Below are 23,925 nucleotides of genomic sequence, written 5' to 3' on the forward strand. Positions count from 1 at the left end.
TTCTGTGGCAATGAATTCCATAGATTCACCACTCCCTGGCTAAAGAAGTTTCTCCTCATCTCTGTTCTAAAAGGTCTTCCCTTTACTCTGAGGCTGTGCCCTTGGGTCCTAGTCTCTCCTACTAATGGAAACATCTTCCCCACGTCCACTCTATCCAGTCCTTTCAGTATTCTGTAAGTTTCAATCAGATCCCCCCTCATCCTTCTAAACTCCATCGAGTATAGACCCAGAGTCCTCAAACATTCCTCATATGTTAAGCCTTTCATTCCTGGGATCGTTCTCATGAACCTCCTCTGGACCCTTTCCAGGGCCAGCACATCCTTCCTGAGATACGGGGCCCAAAATTGCTCACAATATTCTAAATGTGGTCTGACCAGAGCCTTATAAAGTTTCAGCAGCACATCCCTGCTTTTATATTCTAGTCCTCTCGAAATAAATGCCAACATTGAATCTGACTTCCTAACTACCGTGTCAACCTGCAAGTTCACTTTAAGAGAATCCTGGACTAGGACTCCCAAGTCCCTTTGCACTCTAGATTTCCGAATTCTCTCCCCATTTAGAAAATAGTCTATGCCTCTATTCTTCGTGCCAAAGTGCATGACCTCACACTTCCCCATGTTGTATTCCATCTGCCACTTCTTTGCCCATTCTCCTAATCTGTCCAAATCCTTCTGCAGCCTCCCCGCCTCCTCAATACTACCTGTCCCTCTACCTATCTTTGTATCATCTGCAAAGTTAGCCAGGATGCCCTCAGTTCCTTCATCTAGATCATTAATGTATAAAGTGAAAAGTTGTGGTCCCAACACTGACCTCTGTGGAACTCCACTAGTCACCGGCTGCCATCCTGAGAAGGACCCCCTTCTCTGCCTCCTGCCAGACAGCCAATCTTCTATCCATGCTGGTACCTTGCCTCTAGCACCATGGGCTCTTATCTTACTGAGCAGGCACCTTGTCAAAGGCCTTCTGGAAGTCCAAGTAGATAACATCTATTGGCTCTCCTTTGTATGACCTACTCATTACCTCCTCAAAGAATTCTAACAGATTTGTCAAGCATGACTTCCCTTGATGAAGCCATGCTGACTTTGCCCGATTTTACCATGCACTTCCAATTATTCTGAAATCTCATCCTTAATAATGGACTCTAAAATCTTACCAATGACCAAGGTCAGGCTAATCGGCCTGTAATTTCCCGTCTTTTGCCTCACTCCCTTCTTAAACAGGAGGGTTGCATTAGCAATTTTCCAGTCCTCTGGGACCCTCCCTGACTCCAGTGATTCCTGAAAGATCACCACTAATGCCTCCACTATCTCTTCAGCTATCTCCTTCAGAACTCTGGAGTGTAATCCATCTGGTCCAGGTGATTTATCCACCTTCAGACCTTTCAGTTTTCCTAGCATCTTCTCCTTGGTAATGGCCACCATACTCGCATCTGCCCCCCCCAACTCTCTTGAACTTTGGGGATGTCACTCGTGTCTTCCCCTGTGAAGACTGACGCAAAGTACCTATTCAGTTCCTCCGCCATTTCTTTCTTCACCACTACTACTTCTCCAGCATCATTTTCCAGCAGCCCAATGTACACTTTTTCCTCTCTCTTACCCTTTATATATCTAAAAAACCTCTTGCAATCTTCTTTTATATTACTGGCTAATTTACCCTCACATTTAATCTTCTCCCTCCTTATTTCTTTTTTAGTTGTCCTCTGTTGGTCTTTGTAGGCTTCCCAATCCCCTGGTTTCCCACTGCTCTACGCCGCATTGTATGCTTTCTTTTTAGCTTTTATGCTGTCCTTGACTTCCCTTGTCAGCCATGGTTGCCTCGTCCTCCCTTTAGTACGCTTCTTCTTCCTAGGGATGAATTTTTTCTGTGTCTCCCAAATTACTCCCAGTAACTCCTGCCATTGCTGTTCCACTGTCTTTCCTGCTAGGCTCATCTCCCAGTCAATTCTGGCCAGCTCCTCCCTCATGCCTCTGCAGTTGCCTTTATTCAACTGTAATACTGTTACATCTGATTCCAGTTTTTTCCTCTCAAATTGCAGGGTGAATTCTATCATATTATGGTCACTTCCTCCTAAGGGTTCCTTCAACTTAAGATCCCTTATCAAATCTGCCTTTTTACACATCACTAAATCTAGAATTGCCTGTTCCCTAGTGGGCTCCACCACAATCTGCTCCAAAAAGCCATCTCGTAGACATTCCACAAATTCCTTTTCTTGGGATCCACTACCAACCTGATTTTCCCAGTCTACCTGCATATTGAAATCCCCCATGATCACTGTAACCTTGCCTTTCTTACACACCTTTTCTATCTCCTGATGTATCTTGTGCCCCATATCCTGACTACTGTTCGGAGGCCTGTAATTAACTCCCATTATGGTTTTTTTTACCTTTGCAGTTCCTCAACTCTATCCACACAGATTCTACATCATCTGACCCTACATCATTTCTTGCTATCGATTTAATTTCATTTCTTACTAACAAAGCAAACCCACCCCCTCTGCCAAGCTGCCTATCTTTTCAATAGGATGTATATCCTTGGATATTTAGCTTCCAGTCCTGATCCTCTTGCAGCCATGTTTCCGTGATGCCTAACACATCATACCTGCCAATTTCAATATGTGCCACAAGCTCATTTAACTTATTTCGTATACTGCGTGCATTCAGATACAACACCTTCAGTCCTGTATTTCCCATCCCCTTTTTCATTGTCATCCCTTTATCTGATGTGCTTGAAGTTAGATTCCTAGTCCTTTCCAAACACTCTGTCCTATTTCGTGTTCTGAAGACTTTAAAAGTCTCTCTTGGGCTTTCCTTTCTTTTCAGTTTTTTCATAATTTTCCATGAAGTTGAATCCACCCCCCAACAAATGCTAACCTGCTGCTTTGTTTCCCATTAGTCATACTTCTTGGAGTTTTACCCTTCCCTCCCCACCCCCCCTCCACTTTCTAGTTTAAAGTCCTGTTGACCACCTTATTTACCCTTTTCGCTAAAACATTGGTCCCAGATTGGTTCAGGTGGAGACCGTCCCAATGGTACAGATCCCTCCTGTTCCAATACTGATGCCAGTGCCCCACGAAATGGAACCTCTCTTTCCCGCACCACTCCTTTAGTTCCCTTTACTTCCCTTATTCTCACGTCCCTGTGCCAATTTGCACATGGCTCGGGTAGTAATCCGGAGATTATAACCCTTGAGGACCTGTTCTTTAATTTAGTTTCTAGTTCCTGATAATCCCCAAACAGGTCCTCTTTCCTAGTCTTACCTATGTTATTTGTCCCGACATGGACCATAACAACTGGATCCTCCCCCTCCATCTCCAACATCCTTTCAAGCAGGTCAGAGATGTCCCTCACCCTGGTACCAGGCAGGCAACATACCTGGGATGTGGGACTCTCGATCCTGCTTACAAAGGAAGCTATCAATTCCCCTAATTGTAGAATCCCCTACAACTACCACTTGTCTTTTTGCTCCCCCCCCTCTTGAATGGCCTACTGTGCCATGGTGCCGTGGTCAGCTGGCTCATCCTCCCTACAGCCCTCTTCCTCATCCACACAGGGAGTAAGTACCTTGTACCTGTTGGACAAGGTCAAGAGCTGAGGCTCCCCTGTTCCTGAACAGAGGATCTCTCTACCTGCCTCACTTATAGTCACACCCTGCTGACCCTGACCACTGACCGGACTTGAGGTACTTAATCTACCGGGTGTGACCACTTCCTGATACAAAGCATCCAGGTAACTCTCACTCTCCCGGATGTGCCGCAGCGTCTGGAGCTTGGACTCCAGCTCATCAATTCTGAGCCGGAGTTCCTCCAGCAACCAACACTTGCTGCAGATGTGGTCACTGTGGCTCGCAAAGGGATCTGCCAGCTCCCATATCATACAGCTACAGCACATCACTGCCCAGCCATCTCTACTTAGATAATTAATTTATTAATTAGCTTTGCAGTGTTTTTTTTTCAAATTTGTTGCAGATTTCCTACCGACCAATCAGGTCACAGCTTTCCTGTGATGTCACTTTTTCAGTTTTGGCTTCAGTTACTCTGTGCCCTGAGGTCCCCACTCTGGTGCTCCTCCCTCTGAGTTTGCTCCCTAGAGACAAGGCCTCAAATCCCCACGGTAAGCTAGATTTATATTCTTCAGATCCTTCATGTCCTCTTCACAACTTACTTTTATATCTATCTTTGCATCATCAACAAATTTAACAACCATACATTCAGTTCCTTAATCCAATTCATTGATATAAATTAAAAAGTTGAAGTACCAGCACTGATCCCTGTGGAACTCAACTCATCACATCTCGCCAATCCAAAAATGACCCATTTGTGCCTACTCTATGAGAAGGATTTTCCTCTCATTGGGTGGGCACGGCGGGTGGGCCCTGGAGTGGCCATGAAACAGTTCGCCACCCGCAATCTGGCCCCGACCGCAATTTCACACTGGCTGACCAATTAACGGCCAGCCAGCGTGAAACGCATACAAAAATCCTCAGCGTTGCTAGGATGGGGGCTGGAGGACCGCAAGCACTGAAAGCACAGAGCTGCCTCAGGGAGCTGAAGAATTTAAAATCAAAATTAAAGATGCTAAAAATCCAGGAAAACCAATTGTAGTCACTCTACTATCACTCTATTGATCAGCTAACTCAGCACAGACTGGAACTCGAGGCGCGGTCATTCCTGATGCAGGTGACTCAGTAGCCCATCACAAAAGCCATTTTTATTCCACTAAGTCATTGGGTGAGCTGAGGAAATACATCCAGATAAAGGATATGAATTGAAATAGAAAAAGCGATAATGGCATTGATGTCATTTCCTTGTACAATCACATCCACTGTGCACCATGAGAAAAATTTGAAATCATTTAAAAGTCTATAGGCAAAGACTTTAACTTTTTTCTTTATTCTTTCATGGGAAGTGGGCATCACTGGCAAGGCCAGCATTTGTTGCCGATCCCTAATTGCCCTTGAACTGAGTGGCTTGCTCAACTCCACTTTCCTGCCCACTTTCAGTAAACAGTTAAAAGTCAACCACATTGCTGTGGGTCTGGAGACACATGTAGGCCAGACCAGGTAAGAACAGCAGATTTCCTTCCTGAAAGGACATTAGTGAACCAGATAGGTTCTTACAACAATCAATGGTAATTTCATGGTCACCATTACTGAGACCAGCTTTATATTCCAGATTTATTAACTGAATTCAAATTCTACCAGCTGCTGTGGTGAGATATGAACCCATGTCCCCAGGGCATTAGCTGGGTCTCTGGATTACTAGTCAGCAAAATTATCACTCTGCCACTGTCTCCCATCTTACTCAGGCTCCGATCTCTATTTGGGGCTTGGTAAATTCATTAAAGTTCCTCCAGGTGTTGGGATGAATTTTTCATAAGGAATAGTAGCAATAGACCATAAGGTCTGTCAAGACTGTTTCGCCATTCAATATGAGTGTAGCTGATTTTTGCTCAACTCCACTTTCCTGCCCGGTCCCCTTGATTTGCTGAGAGACCAAAAGTCCGACTATCGGAGCCTTAAATATACTCAGAGATGGAGCATCCACAAGCCCCTGAGTTAGAGAATTACAAAGATTCACAACCACTTGAGTGAAGAAATTTCTCCTCATCTCAGTTCTAATGGCCCCTTATTCTGAGAGTGTTGCCTGCATGTTCTAGATTCCCCAGCCAGGGGTAACAAGCCCTAAGCATCTCCCTGTCAAACCCCTTCACAATCTGGAAACATTTATTTATTTTGCTTCCAACTTCCACCCCTCCATAATTTTCACATGGTTCATCACTGACACTTCCCTTTATTTCCTTGACCTCTTTGTCTCAATTTCTGGTAATAGACTGTCCACCAACATTCATTACAAGCCTATCAACTCCCACAGCTACCTTGACTACAGCTCCTCACACTCTGCTTCCTGTAAGAGCTCCATCCAATTCTCTCAGTTCCATCGCCTCTGTTGCATCTGTTCTGATGATGCTACTTTCCAACCGAGGTTTTCCATGCAAGGTGGTTTACAGGGCCCTCAACCGTGTCCAGTCCATCTCCCGTGCATCCGCCCTCACACCTTCCTGTCGCTCCCAGAACCATGATAGGGTCCCCCTTGTCCTCACAAATCACCCCACCAGCCTCTGCATTCAAAGGATCATCCTCCGCCATTTCCACCACCTCCAACATGATGCCACTGCCAAGCACATCTTCCTTTCACCACCCCCTGTCAGCATTCCATAGGGATCATTCCCTCCGGGACACCCTGGTCCACTGCTCCATCACTCCCTACAGCTCAACCCCCTCCCACGGTACCTTCCCAAGCAACCGCAGAAAGTGCAACACCTGCCCCTTTACTTCACCCCTCATCACCGCCCAAGGGCCCAAACACTCCTTTCAAGTGAAGCAGCACTTCACTTGCACTTCCCTCAATTTAGTCTACTGCATTCGCTGCTCCCAATGCCATCTGCTCTACATTGGAGAGACCAAACGCAGACTGGGTGACCGCTTTGCGGAACACCTTCGGTCTGTCCACAAGTATGACCCAGACCTACCTGTCGCTTGCCATTTCAAGACTCCACCCTGCTTTCATGCCCACATGTCTGTCCTTGGCCTGCTGCAATGTTCCAGTGAAGGTCAACACAAACTGGAGGAACAGCACCTCATCTTCCAATTAGGCACTTTACAGCCTTCCAGACTTAACATTGAGTTCAACAACTTCAGATCATGAACATTCTCCTCCATCCCCACCCCCTTTCTGATCCCCTTTTTTCTAAGAATTTATAATTTTTTTAATATATATTTTTCTTTTCCCACCTATTTCTATTATTTTTAAATTTATTTCCATCCATTGTTTTATCTCCAACTTTTAGCCCATTTCGATCCTTTCCCCCTACCCCACCCCCACTAGGGCTATCTGTCACTTGCTCACCCTGTTTTTTACCCTTAATTTCACCATCAGCACATTCCTTAGCTAATATCACCATCGTCAACACCTCTTTGTTCTTTTGTCTATGACATATTTGGCAATCTCTTCTTTGCCTCCACCTATCACTAGCCCTCTATCCAGCTCCACCTGTCCCACCCCCCTCAAACAGCTTATATTTCACGTCATTTCTAATTTTCTTTAGTTCTTATGAAGAGTCATATGGACTTGAAATGTTGACTGTGCTCCTCTCCGCAGATGCTGTCGGACCTGCTGAGTTTTTCCAGCTATTTTTGTTTTTGCTTTGGATTTCAAGTATCTGCAGTATTTTGCTTTTACCCTTCACAATCTTGTATGGTTGACTAATGCCCTTTAGGGAAGGAAATCTGTCGTCCTTACCTGATCTGGCCTACATGTGACTCCAGACCCACAGCAATGTGGTTGACTCTTAAATGCCCTCTGAAATGACCTAGCAAGACACTCAGTTGTAACAAGCTGCTACAAAGTCACAAGAAAGGAATGAAACCGGAGAAACTACCCGGTATCAACCTTGGCACCGGAAACGACAATGGCAATCTCAGCCCTGTCGACCTGCAAAGTCCTCCTTACTAACATCTGGGGCTAGTGCCAAAATTGGGAGAGCTGGAACACAGACCAGACAAGCAACAGCCTGATATAGTCATCCTCACGGAATCATACCTTGCAGATAATGTCCCTGACACCACCATCACCATCCCTGGGTATATCCTGTCCCACCAGCAGGACAGACCCAGTAGAGGTGGCGGCACAGTTTTAAACAGTTGGGAGGGAGTTGCTCTGGGAATCCTCAACATCGACTTCAGACCCCATGAAGCCTCATGACATCAGGTCAAACATGGGCAAGGAAACCTCCTGCTGATTACCACATACCACCCTCCTTCAGCTGATGAATCAGTGCTCCTCCATGTTGAACACCACTTGGATGAAGCACTGAGGGTGGCAAGGGTGTAGAATGTAATCTGGGTGGGGGACTTCACTGTTCATCACTAAGAGTGGCCCTGTGGCACCACTACTGACTGAGCTAGCCGAGTCCTAAAGGACATAACTGCTAGACTGGGTCTGTGTCAGATGGTGTGGGAATCAACAAGAGGGAAAAACATACTTGACCTCATCCTCACCAAACTACCTGCCACAGATGCATCTGTCCATGACAGTATCGGTAGAAGTGACCACCGCACAGTTATTGTGGAGATGAAGTCCCGGCTTCACATTGGAGATACCCTCCATTGTGTTGTGTGGCACTACCACTGTGCTAAATGAGATAGATTTTGAACAGATCTAGCAACTCAGAACTGGGCATCCATGAGGCACTGTGGGACATTAGCAGCAGCAGAATTGTACTTGAACACAATCTGTAACCTCATGGCCAGGCATATCCCCCGCTCTACCATTACCATCAAGCCAGGGGGTCAACCTTGGTTCAATGAAGAGGGCAGAAGGGCATGCCAGGAGCAGCACCAGGCATTACTAGAAATGAGGTATCAACCTGCTGAAATTATAATACAGGACTACTTGCATGCCAAACATCATAAGCAGCAAGTGATAGACAGGGTTAAGCGATCCCACAACCAAAGGGTCAGATCTAAGGTCTGCAGCCCTGCCACATCCAGTTGTGAATGGTGGTGGACAATTAAACAACTCACTGGAGGAGGAGAAGGCTCCACAAATATCCCCATCCGTAATGATGAAGGAGGCCAGCACAGCAGTGCAAAAGATAAGGCTGAAGAATTCGCAACAGGCTTCAGCCAGAAGTGCCAAGTGGATGATCCATCTCGGCTTCCTCTGGAGGTCCCCAGCATCATAGGTGTCAGTCTTCAGCCAATTCGATTCACTCCACGTGAAAACAAGAAATGGCTGAAAGCACTGGATACTGCAAACACTATGGGCCCAGACAATATTCCAGCAATAGTACTGAAGACTTGTGCTCCAGAACTTGCTGTACCCCTAGCCAAGCTGTTCCAATACAGCTACAACTTTGGCATCTACCTGGCTATGTGGAAAATTGCTCAGGTATGTCCTGTACACGAAAAGCAGGACAAATCCAACTCAGCCAATTACCGCCCCATCAGTCTACTCTCCATCATCAGTAAAGTCATGCAAGGGGTCATCAACAGTACTAGCAAGTGGCATTTGCTTAGCAATAACCTGCTCACTGACGCCCAGTTTGTGTTCCGACATGGCCACTCAGCTCCTGACCTCATTACAGCCTTGGTTCAAATATGGACAAAAGAACTGAACTCCTGAGGTGAGGTGAGAGTAACTGCATTTGACATCAATGTAGCATTTGACTGAGTGTGGCATCAAGGAGCCCTAGCAAAACTGGAGTCAATGGGAATCAGGGGGAAAACTCTCCACTGGTTAGAGTCATACCTAGCACAAAGGAAGATGGGTTTGGTTGTTGGAGGCCAATCATCTCAGCTTCAGGACTTCACTGCAGGAGTTCCTCAGGGTAGTGTCCTCGGCACAACATCTTCAGCTGCTTCATCAATGACCTTCCTTCCATCATAAGGTCAGAAGTGGGGATGTTCACTGATTATTGTGCAATGTTCAGCACTATTAGTGACTCCTCAGATACTGAAGCAGTCATAATGCTTCCAGCTATGACTGGCATGGCCCACATGCCACATCAGACTGACAGGGCACTAGTGCAGGTGTGCCGTGCAAGTGTTGGAAACATCTGAGTGGGCGGATCATGTCATCAAATAGTGTCTAATGCTGACTTAGCACAGACAAACTGCCATTTTGGACCTCGCAGATCCAGTTACCACCCTCTCTTAATCACTCCCAGCTGAATAAGTGTTCAACGGCATGGCAGACGTCTCATTAGCAGTTTCAAAGGGATCACCATCCAACTTCCAGGTGAAGTGTTTCATGCTCTCTTTTGCTGGTACAGATTCTAAAAATTCTAAGGGTATTAAAGGATATGGGAATAGTGTGGAAAGGTGGAGTTGATTTAGATGGATCAGCCTTGATCATATTGAATGCAGGCTTGAAGGGCCGAAATGCCTACGCCTGCTCCTATTACGTTTCTTAAGAATACACGATGCTACTGGAAATAACATCTTAATTGATGTTTATAGATTATAGATCCAACCTATTGCAATAAAAAGCAGGAAGATGAGTGCTGCAGTTGGTCATAAAACAAAGTCATTAGGTCCATCAGAATGATGTATAAGATAAAAGCAAAAAACTGCAGATGCTGGAAATCCAAAACAATAACAAAAATATTTGGAAAAACTCAGCAAACAAGTGGTAGTGGATCAGCCTGCCCAATTAAAGTTAATGGTAAAAATGACTTTGGGCATATTATACATCATTCTGGAAAAACTCAGCAGGTCTGGCAGCAAGTTTCAAGTTAAACGGTGTTCCTCTCTGCAGATGCTGCCAGACCTGCTGAGTTTTTCCAGAATGATGTATAATATGCCCAAAGTCATTTTTACCATTGACTTTAATTGGGCAGGCTGATCCACTACCACTTGTTTGCTGCTCCTGCTAAAGTTGAAATTCAACCCCTGTGTTTTGTAATGTCCTGGTTTAGAGTAAATGCTATTAATGCTGCAGAAAACAGAGTCCATTAAAATAATTGATTAGAACCATTAAATCTTCTGAGAATTTCCCATCCATTTCATTACAATGATATTTGGTAAAAGAGACTGAGAAAAGTCAGCCCTGTTTTATTTGTGATTCAATTAGTCCAATTAGCTCTTTCTGATCAACATTATATTTGAACATCATAAATATTCAAAAATATGGGTTTCTGAATGTAGATGGAGCTTACCTGATGCTAATTGCCAAATTTCCTTTGTGTACTGCTCATTAAGTCAAATAGCTCACACTTCACTTCCTCTTATCATACTAATCAGCCAGCTGTATGAGATAGCAAGGTGTTCATTTGTAGTTAGCTGAATAACTGTCACCTTAATTCCAGCAATACAGTAAACTTTTCCAATGCTGTTACTGAGTTGGAAAATATATATGTGTGTGTGTGTGTGTTATACTGAGAAATATACAGCTGCAAAGTAATAGTAAAGTTGCTCTGAGCTCCGGCAGTGAACTGCTCAGCATTTAAAGTACTGGTCAGTCGTTGGGTTGTTGAATGTGCATCAGGCGGTAATGCAACATATATATATATGTGTATGTGTGCGTCTGTGCATGTGCGTGTGCGCACACATATGTTTGTGTGTCTCTATGGGTAAACCAACTTCTCTGCGACCTTTGCTGAAAGGTCCAAGTGGATGTGAGGTTATGACTGATCTAGCTTGGTTTTCATGCCCTTCTCAGCCCTCAGTATAGCCATTCTGACTGACTCTGGTAGTGTTGAGGCTGCAAGCTGCACCAGTTCCTGTTCTAGAAACACAGATCCCATGAGACCCAATCAGGGGCAGAACCTCCATTTGCCCTTCACTTTGACATGTTTATAGGGAATGCTGCATAACCAATGGTGTCCAGTATGCTGAAGGAGAAAACATATACCAGACTGGATTTCAATGTTAAAACTGGTCCCTAGGGTAAGTGTGCCCACTTGGGATGGGGTTGCAGGCTCTAGGCTGAGACTTGGGGCCTCAAAAGCTGAAGTGATTTTCTTTAAAATGTGAGACAGGCCACCTTACAATGGCAACCAAGGATAGTTATGTTATTTTTTTTCTGAATGACTCAGTACCCCAGCACATACTCTGTGTTCTCTTCTGGTGGGGAAGAACCCCTACGTGTACCCTGAGGAAAGGCCCACTTTTCATGACCCCATGCTTTCATCCTACAATCTTTGTCATCAATTCACAGCAGGCGTACCTAGTTATCCACACTAGGATGCAGTGGCCCACTCATTTTTGCGGCTTCATTGGCTTGAAAACTGGCCAAATGGCTGAGATACCTGAGAGCCATTGGCATCCCATGAATTGAGCATGAGTCAGGAGGGGAAGGATAACAGCAGGTGAGAAACTCTGTCTGCAAATTAACACAATTGTTAATTAAAGGGAAAGCATATTTATAACAGTCCTCAACTACGATGTGTTAAAAACTACATTTTTATAAATTGTTATGTCCCGAGTATGTGAGAGTGGGTGCTGCCACTGACCCCACCATAGTTCATGCGGTCTGAGAGCAGGGCCTTGAAAAGTAGACCGTTGGCACTTTGGGATGGATCTGAGGCACTCTCTTGACAGATGAGGCTATATAGTGCAGCATAAATGAATGGGTTGGGAGGGGGTGGTCTTGGGTTTCCCCCAGAATGTGCCAGCTCCCTGTGGCCCCTTTAAAAGATGGCCACACTTACTTTGGGTGTTCATATCCAGATCCAAGCCTTCCATCCCTCCTCCATGGTACCTGATGTATGATGTTGTGTTGCCTACATGCCATTGTAATGTAAAGGTGTTCAGCAGAGCAAGGGTTAACATGGGACTGGAGAAAAGCATAGTCCACCATATGATGTATAGAGTCGCTTGGTAATAGACTCGTAGGACAATCTAGAAGGGACGAGCATGGGAGTAGCAGGACCATGCATGGCAGTAACTGGGGTCTGTACATAGTTAAAGACTACCAATAAATGGTTCAAGTTTAAAAACAAGTCTCAAGATCTCATAACTGAGACATCAAATGAACCCTTGGCACAACAGTACCCAAGCACCAACATGGAGTCAGGCATGCCTCTCTTTCCCTCAGCATGCAAGCCTCTGATTTTTATACTGGGTACCCTACAAACTGAGGACATGTGAACTCTCAGCTTTGAGAGTCCCTGCTCACCCCTACAAGTGCAGAGACAGAGGTCACTTACTGGGTCCCTTAGAAATTCCAGTCCTAGGCTAGGATCCTGTGGATCCAGGTCCCAGCAGTTATGGCATGATTCCACAAGAACGACCATGCAATTCCTTATTACTTAGGACAGTGAACCTCAAAATCAGTCAGCACTGCTGATCGCCATAGTTACTGTTGGCATGTAAAGTGTCTCCATTCATGTCAAATCATCAGAAAAATAAAGCTGGGTTGATTGGGAGAGGAAAGATGTAGGTTTGGCTCCCCCTTCTGATGAGTAGGAACAGTTTCTTGACTGAATAAAGTTTGTTTTCGATGGTAACTTATTAATTTTCCAAGTCACAAATTTAATTGTCAGCCATTTTCTGAGCAATTTCACAGCCTCCCTCACATACGTTGATATATTGTATTGGTGATAAGTGTCACGGTTGATCAGTATGATGTGGTAATATGCAATTAAAATGTTAAGTGCATATTGTTTTTATTCATAATGAAAATACCTAATGCTGCACATCTAAAGTGCCACTCACCAATCAGACTTTAGTGATTTTTGAGAGAACACATTATACAGTCATATACTGGTGACCCTTTGGTGTGGGAATAATTGGTGACAAAGTTTCACTGTGCGACATTGTGACTAAGTGACACTGGAGGCAAGGAAGTAAAAAGGAGACTACACAAATTTACCAAAATTTTAATTAATACATTATTGCTATTTGATTATCATTTGCATGAAGCAGTAATCATGACATTTCTTTGCTAAACTCCACAAGAAATTATATTAAATATCCCTCTGTATTGTTATAACAATAATTATGACCTAAGTGCTAATACTTGGTTGAATAAAAAAATGGGAAAGAGTTTCTGCTTTGGACACAATCCAGAAACTAGGCATGAATTGTGTTGAAATACTGCTGTTAATATGAAGTGAAATGATGCATTAAGCTCTGCCCAAGTTCTTTTACATAACCACAAACATAATATCTTCCTTGAACCAGCAGAACCAGGCAGCGATTTAGAACATAATTGTTTTTCTATTATCTTTGCATTACAAAATATTGATTGATGTACTGAAGAATGGAAACCTGGGACTATTTTATGAATACAACTGAAAAGGATTTTAACAATTTACCAGTTTCATTAGGGTACTCTTTTCAGTGTCTTTGGAAATTCAATATTTTTAAACCTGTAAAAATTTTTAAACCATGCCTGTTAGTGTCTGTGGGCCCAAAAGAATACTAATTTGATTTGAAGGGGTTCCTCTAACCGGTGTAGATGGATGCAATTGTTGAAAATGGGCCTTGCTCACTATTTTGATCTGGGGAGTGGCTGGTTTTGTGGGCAGAGCTGGTCACCAATGCAATTTTTAAAAAATCAATATTATAGATCATGGAAACTCAATTTACACTTTATGCAATTTGTGTATAAAATTCTGCCACCTTTTGCACTGGTTTGGCCAATGTCAGCCAGATTGCGCTAATAAAACTAGTGGGAAACTAACATAAACTTTAGGCTAATGTATCATTTATGATGTTAATTTACAGCTAAAAATAAACCTATTGTGCTAAATTCATTGTGTTACTCATTATTCTTGGAATGAGATTGATTGAGAGTTGCACAGCCTTTGGTGGTTATTTGGTACATGTAATCAATCAGTTTCCAGCAGTGCCATCCTTCTTAATCTCATTTCTGCTTTTTGTCACCTCTTTGCTGATCTACAATAAACTTGATTTATTTCCCTGCTCCTCCTGTCATGATTCTGACCTGATAATTCGTATTCCGACATCTATATTGTATTGATATTGTCAATTCATAAAGCTGCTCAAGATGGACAGGTACAAAAGCCAGGCTTGTTTCCATACAGGTAATGTCTGTAATCAATTTATATATGGATTAAAAGAATTCTTAACTGGCTGATTACTGGATCCAAGAGCAGACTCAACATGGTAGTGATTAGAAGTAAATGTTCATCTGGAATTGGCTTTGAATTGAGATTCAGTAGCTGAAGTTCCAATTCCAATTCTGTCAGCTAGTGTTCTATCAAATGATGCATCATGCTGACACACACTCTTTGATAGAACTTTCCAATTAGTCCCATTTCTCTGCTGTTTTCCTACAGCCCTCCATTTTTCTGTTTTTCCTTCCTAAGTTCCACCCAGTAGAAACACAAAGTTGACTAAAACTTTGGTACCCCCATTGTATCTAGGCGGGGGTATTTGAAGGAGGCCTCACTGGCTTCCTAGCCTGCTGCTGAGAGGCCACATGCAGGCACCTGCCGGCTTTGGCCTCAGTGAGGGCCTGCTCCACCATCAATGTGTCACCAATATGCCCTGAAGTGGGATGTTAATTAATCCCAACTGGCAAACCACCACTGCTGGGTGAGTAGGCAATGCCGATCAAACCTCACCTCTGGCAAAATGGCTTGGAAGTGGGAGATAAATTACCCGACACACAACTTTCAGAAATTCCTCGTCCTCTTGCCTCCTCCGTGGGACTGTTAAAGTTCCACTGTAACAGCTGACTTTTTCCAGCCCCATGGGGGTTGGAGCTGGGGTAGCCAGAAAATAAGGGGGAGCCAGGTGTGGATGGCTCCCCGATGCATTTCTGCCTCCAGTGCATTTTCCCATGATCAAATTGGAAGCAGAAACAGCAGCCAATTAGGAGAATAAAGGCATGGAATTAGGGGCTATTTTGTGCTGATGCTGGTATTTTCCCAATGGCAGAGCAGCCCCTATTCCAAATGCACAGGCCACCAACTCATCGGAGGCATTCACCCGTTGCAGACCAGAAGGCCCAAGGAACCAGATGTTCACGTCCAATTGACAAGATTGTCCATGTAATACCCAAATCTACTCTGCCTAAGGAGGAGGAGGACACAGACTATAAATGAAAGAGAATAGAATGGGCATGAGGCCCTGTCATTTAGATCTACTCTGCAGATGGTCACATGTTACATGGTTAATTGCGGAGTTTCTAACTTGTTGATCATAACACCACAGATATAGGATGCAGATTCTCTACACTAGGTACCATGTGCTGGAAGCTAGTCAGCACACTTACCAACGTCTTCAAAGTCTTTCTTTTATAAGTAGCCGAGATCCAAAGCTCTGTCCTTATCAGCTGAGAATCAATAGCAGCTGATCTTCCAAACATCTGGTTTCTGCTCTTCTGCCACTAACCTCTGTTCCTGTTCGCCCTGCTTTATGTGCCACTAACCTCAAACTCCTCTCTCAGGGTGAATGTATCTGTGTTGCTGGGGTAGAATGAAGGGTGGGCTCCCAATCTGCTAATTGCTGAATTTATGGACTGTAAAGTCCACCAGTTGGGCACATCGGCTTCTGTGCTCAATTCCCTGATGCATGCATCTGGTGAGTAACATTCACACTAAATAATCAATTTATTCCCCTCAATTTTCCCCTCCTGGTTGCACAACCAGAGTATCTTCCAGCACCTTATCAAGTGGCCACCAATTATCATGAACGAAGATGATAAAAAACAAATGAGCATTTGAGTGTCCTAGCCTAATCCTCACCCAATACCTGGATGAGCATGCACTTTCTTGCACACAAACCTGGATAACAGTCAGGAACAGGGACTTTGCTGGGACATGTGGAACTATATCCCAGTGTGACAAATGTTTCCGGAGAAAGGAAAGATGGAAAAACAGGGAGCACATGGAGAACCAAAGAAAAAAATAGGAACCAACTATAATAAAATTAAAGGGTGGAATTGTCCCAGATTTGCACTAAGTGCGGTAATGGGTGGGTAAAATGATGTTTTACCTGACGGCTGCGAAGGCGGGTTTTCACACCATGTTATCCCAAATCCGCCACATTATTTATGCATTCCCAGGAAACACGACGTTTCCATGGCGTGGACTCTCATTCACTTGCCACGCCATCACTGCATCACTTCATCACACCATATTTAAGGATCAGCCGCATGCACACATCTTAGTGCTTCCAGCCCATGACTGCTGCAGGAAAGATGTCCACGAAAAGCAAAAAGACTGCAGCCCCCCGGTTTAGTGACCCATCCCTGGAACGCATTTTGGATGCCATGAAGGCTTACCGCAATGTCCTCCACCTCCGCTCTGGCCGCAAGATAGGCAGCAGAGTGACCAACCAGGCTTGGGAGGCATTGACAGCTGTGGACAGTGCCAATGCCCTGCAAAAGAGGATAGCCAACTAGTGCCACAAGAGGATGAATGTTCTCCTCTGTTCCACCAGGGTAAGTGACTCTTCTCATCATTTTCAACTCACACACTCACAAACCCATCACACATCCACGAGATCTCACTCACTGCCAGTTCAAAGGCATCAAAATTCATTCTCTCATGGACACCTTCATTGCCCTCTTCCAGTCCATGAGAACACTTATCACCCACACATGCCAGGCATACTTATCACCTGGCCTGGCAGACATCCTGCTTACAATCTCTCCATCTCTTTCATGCAGGACAAGCTGGCACACAACAAGAGGGAGGAGTCGCAGACCAGTGGAGGAATGCCTGAAATCAAGGTCCTCGCAGACCTTGAAAAGAGCCATCAATCTGCCCGGTGAAGATCTGGACCGGTCCTGTGCTGATGGTGAGGTCGGCGGTGTTCTACCAAATGAGGGTCCAGCAGTGGAAGATCCATCAGACAACCATGCTGTGAGTGATCCTCTTTGACAGACCACTGCCTTGCACTAATTATCTTCCTTGTTTCCACACACACATCTAGGAAACAGCAATAAGACCATAAGACATAGGAGCAGAAGTATGCCATTCGGCCCATCGAGTCTGCTCCGCCATTCAATGAGATCATGGCTGATCTGATAATTCTTAACTTCACTTTCCTGCCTTTTCCCAATAGCCTTTGATTCTCTTATTGATTAAAAATCTGTCTATCACAGCCTTGAATATACTTTACAAGCCAGCCTCTACAGCCCTCTGCAATAAAGAATTCCACAGATTCACCACGCTCTAAGAGAAGAAATTCTTCCTTATCTCTATCATAAATGGGTGACCCCTTACTCTGAGATCATGCCCTTTGGTCCGAAACTCTTCCACAAGGGAAAACAACCACTCAGCATCTAGCTGTCAAACCCCCTAAGAATCTGATGTTTCAATAAGATCGCCCCTCGTTCTTCTAAACTCCAAGTACAGGCCCAACCTACTTGACCTCTCCTCATAAGAAAATCCCTCCATACCCAGATTCAACCTAGTGAACCTTCTCTGGACTGTCTCCAATGCTAGTATATTTTTCCTTAGATAAGGGGACCAAAACTGTTCACAGTATTCTTGTGGTCTAACTAATGCCTTTTATAGTTTTAGCAAGACTTCCCTATTTTTATGCTCCATTCCCTTTGAAATAAAGGCCAACATTCCATTTTGCCTTCCCTATTACCTGCTGAACTCGTATGCTAGCTTTTTGTGATTTATCCACAAGGACCCCCAAATCTCTCTGTGCTGCAGTTTTCTGCAGCCTTTCTTTATTTAAATAATATTCAGCTCCTCTATTCTTCCAGCCAAAGTGCATAACCACACATTTTCCCACATTATATTCCATCTGCCAAGTTTTTGCTCACTCACTTAACCAGTCTCTATCTCTCTGTAGATTCTTCGTGTCATTCTTGCCGCTTGTCTTCCCACCAATTTTGTGTCATCCGCAACCTTGGTGATAGTGCATTTACTTCCCTCATCCAAGCCATTAATATATGTTGTAAATAATAGTGGCCCCATCACTGGTCCCTGTGGCACACCACTAATTATAGGTTGCCATCCTGAAAATGCCCCCCTTATCCCAACTCTCTGTCTTCTATTAGTTAGCCAATCCTTTATCCATGCTAATATACTACCCCCAACACCGTGGGCTTTTATCTTAATAAGTGGCCTTATTTGTGGTACCTTATCAAATGTGTTTTGGAAATCCAAATATATTAACATCTACCAGTTCACCTTTATTTATCCTGTTTGTTATCTCTTCAAAAAGTTCTAATAAATTTGTCAGGCATGATTTCCCCTTCATGAAGTCATGCTGACTCTGTTTGATTATATTATGCATTTCTAAATGCTCTTCAAAAACATCCTTTAGAATAGACTCTAACATTTTCCCAATGACCGAGGTTAAGCTAACTGGCTTATAGTTACCAGTTTTTTGTCTCTCTCCCTGTTTGAATAATGGTGTTACCTTGGCCATTCTCCAATCCTCTGGGTCATTTCCAAAGTCTAAGGATTCTTGGAAGATTACTACCAGTGCATCCACTATTCTGTGTAGCTACTTCCTTTAACATCCTAGGATGCAACCCATCAGGTCCAGGGGACTTATCGACCTTTAGCCCCATTAATTTCCCTAGCACTTTTTTTCTCTAGTGATAGTTATTGTATTTATTTCCTCCCCAACTTTTGCTCCTTCATCATTTAGTATTTTTGAATGCTATAAGTGTCTTCTGCCATGAAGACTGATGCAAAGTATTTATTCAATTCCTTTGTCATTTCCTGGTTCCCCATTATGATTTCACCAGCATCATTCTCTAAAGGGCCTATGTTCACTTTGGCCTCTCTCTTCCCTTCTATGCACTATAAGAAGCTCTTATTGTTCATTTTTAAATTACTTGCTAGTTTACCCTCAAAGTTTTTTTTCTCCCTCTTTATTATGTTTTTGGTCATCTTTTGTTGGTTTTTAAAACGTTCCCAATCCTCTGGCTTACCACTAACCTTTGCCACATTGTATGCTTTTTCTTTCAATTTGATACTTCCCTTAACTTCCTTGGTTACCCCTTGGCTGGTTTATCCCCTTCCTAGAAGCCTTCTTCCTCACTGGGATATATCTTTGTTGTGAGCCATGAAGTACTTTCTTAAATGTCTGCCATTGTTCATCAACCGTCTTTTCTGCTAAACTCCAATCCCAGTCCACTCCAGCCAGCTCTGCCCTCATTCCTTTGTAATTGCCCTTATTTAAGTTTAGCAGAGTAATTTCTGACCCAAATTTCTCACTTTCAAACTGAATTCTGACAATTCATGACCCAGAGCCTCCAATGATGCCTCGAAGAAACCTCTGAAAAGGAATCTGGAGGCACCCTCCTTGAAGTCCTGCCACAGCACTCACCCACACCATCTACCAGTGCAGACACACACACCTCGGTGGGACATAGCTTTAGAATAGCCGAAAGATCAGAATCTGGTGAGCACATTGCACTGTCTGATATACTGCAGGAGACGGTAGGGGCTTCCCAGGTATCTGGCGCTGGGAGGACTGCAGGAGGCCAGAAATTTGCTGAGTCTGAGTCAGATGATGAGCCTCTGGACTCAGTCATGTCACAGTTGTTGGAGCTGCGAAGGCAACCTTGGGAATATCAGGGATGGATGTCCACAGTACTCCTCAGGTTGCAAGGCACAATGGAGGAGTCCATCCACCTTCATGCTGAGGTGATTGCCCTGTCATGCCAATGCACCGAGGTCAACACTTGTAGGATGGCAGCCACCATGGAGACCTTGGTCTAGGATGTTGCTCCTGCACTGCTGCGCAGGCTCAACTCCATCTCTGACTCCATAGTTGGCCTCTAACAGTGTGCGAGAGAGGTGCCAGGCAGCTCAATCTCACTCCATCTACCCTTTCTCCTCAAGGAGTCAATGTGCGGGACCCTTGGGCACATATTTGGAAGAGGATCCACAGGTGTCCCTGCAGGGGCCATCCACTCAGGTAACTCTGGGGGTGTCCGGCCCATCCAAATCCCCTCTTCCTGTGACCTCAGCAGCTTCAGCTCCAGATGCTGAGGAGGGTGCTACTGCCACACAGCAGGACCCCAAAAGCAGGCCAGGGCCCTCCAAGTCTCAGCCCTGCAGAGGATGCCCACCAAAGTCATCACAGTCAGCACACTGCCTCCACCTCCGCTGTGGATGTCCGGGAGCACCAAGACGGAGCCATAAGGATAGGAAGGTTAAGAAGATGTAGTTGCACAGCCTGGGCACGGGTGTTAATCACTTGTACATAATGTTCACTTTTGTCAATAAACTCCCAAGAATGCCTTTGGGTCCCTGTTCTGATGAGCAATGTCCTTGTCACTCAGATGTGAAACCTTTCTGCACAAGATAAAGTCAAGTGTCTCAGTCTAGGGCCTCTTCCCTATGCTTTGTGCAGCCTTCAGACCAAAGTGATGGTCTGGTCTCACATTCCCTGGACATATTAGTGATGCCTGCACCTCGATGGTGCTTGTCATTGCTGCCAGAATGTAGTGGGCAGGCATCACAGAGTTCTATCATTCTCTGTGTGTGCTCTCAGCACCTTTAAGGTGGGGCTGGCCCCCATCTCTTCAGCATCTGTGACCAGTGATGCTGTGCTCCTGAAGGGGGACAGGTGCTGAAGGCGGACATAGGATCAGGTGCATTTAAAGTTTCATGTCTGTGTCTCTATGATATGACCCTGATCACAGAGTGCAAGCGAGCTGCCCTCGGCCAGACAGGAGTCAGACATTCTCAGAGGCTATGTGAAGATCTATGGTGTGTCCTCACTGCATGTCGTCATCATCCTCCTGTGTTTGAGTGACTATTAGGGCCTTCACTGCGTCTCCATGATAGGGGCATTCTCACAGAGGGTATACATGCTGCCATAATTCAGACTGGAGTCAAACATTCACAGATGCAATGTGAGAATCTATATGGTCACCTCACTGCATGTTGTCATCATCCTCCAGAAATCCAGTAGCTATGAGGGCCTCATGAGTGCACCTGCCTTGTCTAGCCAGTGTGAGGACCTCATTCCCATCATTATCACCTCATCATCCGAGGAGAACTCCAGCTCCTCCATCTCCTCCTCAGCCAGCTCTTCCCCCTACTGCAGCGCCAGCTTGTAAAGGGCATAGCAGACTTTGACAATGCATGACACCCTCTGCAGACTGTATTGCAGGGCATCACCAGACCGGCCCAGGCACCGGAACCATATCTTCGGCATCCACCAAATTGCAAGCTGCTGCATGAGCCTCATTATACCGTTGCTCTGCTGCGGTCTGAGGCTGCCACATGGGTGTCATCAGCCACAGTCTCTGTGGGTAGCCCTTATCCCCAAGGAGCCAACCCTGCAACTCCTGTGGACCCTGGAAGACGTCAGGGATCCGTGACCGACTCAGAATGTAGGCGCTGTGCATACTCCCTGAAAAATGTGAGCATACCTGCAGGTATGCAGTTGAGCACACCAGCTGCACATACAGTGTGTAGAATCCCTTGTGATTGATGTAGTTTACTGTGTGTTGCGACGGAGATCTGAGCATCATGTGAGTGCAGTTGATGGCACCCTGCACCTGTGGGAAACCCGAGATCTGAGCAAATCCAATCGCCCTTGCATCCTGGCTGTTCAGGTCCTGGGTGAAATGCACAAAGTTGTGCGCCCATCGCAAAGATAGCAGTGTGACCTCATGGATGCATTTGTGGGTGAAGGCTTGTGATATCCCACAGAGGTCACCTGTGGAGCCCTGAAAGGAGCCACTGGAATAGAAATTGAATACTGCTGTCACTTTCACAGCCACTGGAAATGGATGCCTTCCATGTTCCCTTGGCGCCAAATCCTGCAGTAGCTGACAGATGTGACTGACCAGTTCCCTAGGCATGCACAGTCTTCAGTGACATTTGTTCTTGGTCATCTACAGGAATGAAAGGTGGCATCTATAGACCCCAGGTGTCGCTAAGTTCCGACTAGTGAAAGCTCGATGTGGCTCTTCAGTGGTGTGTGTGGGAGCCCCAGCCGCCCCTTCTTCCTGAGGGTGCTGCTCCTCCCTCTGCACAGCCAGGCACCTTAGTAGCTCTCTCTTCTGTCGTATTCACTCCCTGTATGCCACAAGGCATACAGCTAGTTCACAAGGCTCCATGATCCTGACTGACTCATCCTGCAGGATGAAAGAGAGAGACATGCGGGTTAGCAAGGGTGTGCTAAGAACCTGTCCTGGTTAAGTGTGAAGGCCCCTTAATGCATTGCGGAGAGTGCTGGCCACCACTTGGATGGCTAGAGATTAGTGCTCTGCATGACTGCCAGAAACCCCACCCACCTCTACCCCACTCCACCCAAGCAATCGGCAGCAGCTTTGCCCATTGGGCTGCATGCTGTGCTCTCAGCTCAGGTGCAGGCATTCTCTTAACCCACACTGCAGGGACGCATTGTTAGCTTGAACCATCGGGCAGACTGGTCCAAACCGGAATGATGACATTGCAAAGGGCTGTGAGCGCCTCCACCAGTGACTGCTCCACGGTCAGCTTTAGCAAGGAGATTGCACAACGTGCCCAGTCATCCAATTGTTCTACAGTCCACTGAAATGTTCATTAGTGGCAGTCTGTGCCCGAGGGGAGAAAAGCTGTGGAGCACTTGGTGGCACTTGCATGCCTCTGCGATGCTTGAGTGGGCAGATAAGCAAGAGGCCCGACTCTAATCATATCAATGGCTGTGGCTGAACTATCTCAGTTGCAGAGAAATGCTCACTTCATATAAAGTGCCCCTCATGCCTGACCACTTCCCTTGCCCTACCCTACCTCACCCTACATTCTGAATGCTTGTACGCTACATTCAACTGCATGGCAGTCCTTGCCCCACCAGCCCCACCCCACCCCCCGCCAACCCAAGTCACTTCAACTGCAGGGCTGCCCATGTACCATCCACACCCCTTCAACATGCCTCAAGCTTGAAGTCCAACAGGCAACCCTGGTGAGCGCTGCGCAATGTTACTGTGCATCACCTCTGAGTTCCTCTCAAAGTGCAGGCCACCACGTGCACACCTTTTATATGCTGTTGTGAAACACATTTGCATGCTTTCCTGCTAACATGGGCGGACGATCCAACGGTGGAGGGACTATTACTGCGGGCAGGCCTAATAACCACATGCAGATGTATTACAATGAGGTTCCTGATGTCCGATGGTGGGAAACGTGGCCCACCATCAGCAGGCTGAGTGGGCAATCGCAAACTGGTTTCACATCGTTGTGAAACCTATCACACCATATTGTCCGCTCACACCACCAAACACTCCCAACGCCAGCGGCCATGAAAAATCCCAGTCAAGGTCTCCATGTGTAAACAGAGATCATGTTATGTAACAAGTTATTAACTTAACCTTCAATTAATTTCTCCTGTTACTTCTATTGCCAGAAGATAATCAGGCACAGACTTCAGCACCCTCATTCAATATTCACTAAACCTATTTCATTTATGTAACTTTAAAAAAACCCAAGGATTAAGAATAACCACAAGCTAGAGGTTAAGTATCAGTGAAAGGGA

This window comes from Carcharodon carcharias, chromosome 1, assembly GCF_017639515.1.
Source record: "Carcharodon carcharias isolate sCarCar2 chromosome 1, sCarCar2.pri, whole genome shotgun sequence".
Taxonomy (NCBI): domain Eukaryota; kingdom Metazoa; phylum Chordata; class Chondrichthyes; order Lamniformes; family Lamnidae; genus Carcharodon; species Carcharodon carcharias.